The sequence below is a fragment of the Furipterus horrens genome, unplaced genomic scaffold (assembly GCF_987537825.1).
Source record: "Furipterus horrens unplaced genomic scaffold, mFurHor1.1.pri manual_scaffold_1, whole genome shotgun sequence".
In the NCBI taxonomy this organism is placed as follows: domain Eukaryota; kingdom Metazoa; phylum Chordata; class Mammalia; order Chiroptera; family Furipteridae; genus Furipterus; species Furipterus horrens.
In genome coordinates, this window is record NW_028327171.1 from 152,095,946 (window position 1) to 152,098,829 (window position 2,884).

At 35.7% G+C, this 2,884-nt stretch overlaps 1 pseudogene; it reads right to left on the bottom strand.

The window, feature by feature from the left end:
• Positions 1 to 322: 322 nt before the first annotated feature.
• On the bottom strand, positions 323 to 772 carry LOC150022062 (calmodulin-alpha pseudogene; annotated as a pseudogene).
• Between the last annotated feature and the right edge of the window lie 2,112 nt (positions 773 to 2,884).

The following is a 2,884-nucleotide window of genomic DNA, read 5'->3' on the forward strand; positions in this document are numbered from 1 at the left end:
CATGCATGAAAAACTGGCCAGCCTAAATGGTGTATTAATCATTAGCAATGGAAATGCAAGGAGTCCACTAAGTGCTTCCTTATCATTAATGTAGTACAAGTATCTATATTGTAAAACTGATGTGTAGCTTGATCTTTAGGGGACAGGACCACCAACGAATACATGCAGATTTTTTGTGTGTGTGGACAGAAGACACTTTTGACATTCAGTTTTGCTATATAGAAACAGAATAAGTAAATGATTTTTTTTTTTTTTTTGCAAGAGATAGGCAAAAGATTCAATTTGATTCTTCTAGAGGGGGAAAAAAGTTGAAAGTAGGTCTTCATTTTGCAGTCATCATCTCTACGAATTCTTCATAGTTGACTTGTTCATCTCCATCAATATCTGCTTTTCTGATCATTTCATCTACTTCTTCATTTGTTAGTTTTTCTCCTAAGTCTGTCATGACATGAGGTAGTTCTGCCGCACTGATGTAACTATTGCCATCCTTGTCAAAGACTCGGAATGCCTCATGGATTTCTTCTTCGCTGTCTGTATCTTTCATTTTTCTAGCCATCATAGTCAAAAATTCTGGGAAGTCAATGGTGCCATTACCGTCAGCATCCACTTCATTGATCATATCCTGCAATTCAGTTTCTATTGGGTTCTGACCCAGTGACCGCATGACAGCGCTAAGTTCCTTTGTTGTGATGGTGCCATCGCCATCTTTGTCAAATAGGGAGAAAGCTTCCTTGAATTCAGCAATCTGTTCTTCAGTCAGCTGATCAGCCATGATGCGAAGGAAGGAAGAGCAGAGGGATCAAGTGTGGCTGCACCAGCCTAGGGGCTTTGACGGGGGAGGGGTTCCTCCACTGCGGCTACTGCTACTGCTGCTAAGGCGTGGTGTGCGCTGAGCGCTGAGCTGGCTGCTGCTGCTACCACCACCTGCGCCGCCGCCCGACTGCCAGTAAATTTTTTTTTTTTAATTGTGAGAATACTACAGAAAAACAAGATTAAACTAACTCAGTCAAGTGGTAATTTGTGTAGTCTGTCTCCTAGATTTCTATTCTCCTCAACACATTTCAGTAGTTACCCAATATTACATTCTTATTTAGATGTAAAGTCATAAAACTTGGATTTTAGAGAATAAAGATATTTTGCTATTTACTTCTTTGATCACAGAGATAATTTTGTCAATCACTCATGTAACTTCAACTAACCTCTGTTATCCCCCTCACCACTAAGGGGCAATACAACAGCACACATGTCACTATAATTAGCGTGCAACAACAATTTTCATTAGACCAATGACCTCTGAAAAGATTTTCCCAAGGGCTTCATTCAGTTATATGAAATAGTTAGGCAGGCCACACACGTATTAGCTTCTAATTTGCACATGATTTGCATATTCATTTTAAGATTGCATCATATTTATTTAGATATTTCAAGTAAAAATGTAATTACTACAATATTGAAGGCTATGATTTCTATTTTTCTGCAATATCCAACCATGTCTGGCCAGATGGCTTAAGATGCAATAGCTCAACAGAAAACTAACATAAACCAGGGGGAAGGAAATAGTCAGCAGAGAGAGTTGGGGTCAATAGAAATCTTTTTGGGAGCACTAATGATGACTAAGAGTACATTGCATTAGAAAATTTGTCTCTTTTATAAGGATAAAGGAATAAATGCACACTGGGTGGACCTTCTAAGAAGTGCCTTTCTAGTTACTGCTGATATCTTGTTGAACATCTTTTTTTCAAACCTCATTACAGGCTAAATGGCAAATTATCTGTTATCACTTGGGAAATCTCAGTTACCTCTTAATTCTAATAGTGTAGTCACATAACAACTTTAACTGAGTTTCTTATAAACTTAATTACTCTCTGTTTTGAACACTAATTTTAAGTGGAGAGTTTTCAATTTCTCTTTGGTTTTTTAAACATATGGACTAATCCCACACAATTGGAGGGTATACCCTCTCGCACTCTTAAGAGGTTTCTGGCACATTAGTATTTGGTTAGGTAGAGAGAAAGTTACAATAAAGTTAAAAAGAGTTGTACAGAAAAAATTTGGGAAGAATTGAAAGTAGGTAAATGCATAAACACATAGAGAAATATATTTACACATCTTTTACTAGATATTTGCTCTTATATTTATGAAAAGAATTAATCTATCCTCTGTCTCTTTCTCTCTAGAATGTATTCAAAATCTACATCCCTTTATGCAGAACAAGAATTTTAATGTTAATTAGATAAATAGATAGATAGATGGCAAATACTTGGATGGATAGGTAAATGGATGAATGACAGACAGATGATTATAAACATTGTAACTACTGGAAACATAACTTTAGTAAAAAGTAGTGTAGACTTCTGTAAATTTCAGCAGAATTTTATTTATGCTTTCGTGTTTTAATTCATTAGAATCATGTGAAGACAGAAAGACAGAACATTCTTTACCTAACTCCAAGGTCCTTTAAACATATAGGGCCAGGCCAGTACTCAATAGAACATCTTTAACCAATTCTCAGCAACTAACTTGCCCAAGGTCACACAGCTTGTGGGTGATGGAGCCAAGACTTGAATCTATACCTGAATAATTCCCTATTCTACCTTTGAAGTTTGTATTGTAGTTATTGCAGAATCTCATCTATGTCCATAATAAACAGACATCACCTTCAATTTTGTAAGCAGAGAAAACTTAAGTAACTCTCAGTACCTTGATCTTGTAGTTAACTAAACATATCTGTTATCAAAATACTTAATTAACATATTCAATAATGACTAAGTAGGGAGGAGATTAAAAAGATTTATTTTTCACTCATTTTCTTCAAGGATACCAAATTGTACTATGATTTAGTACCAACAGCAACACATATCTTTGATATATACATTGTATCTTT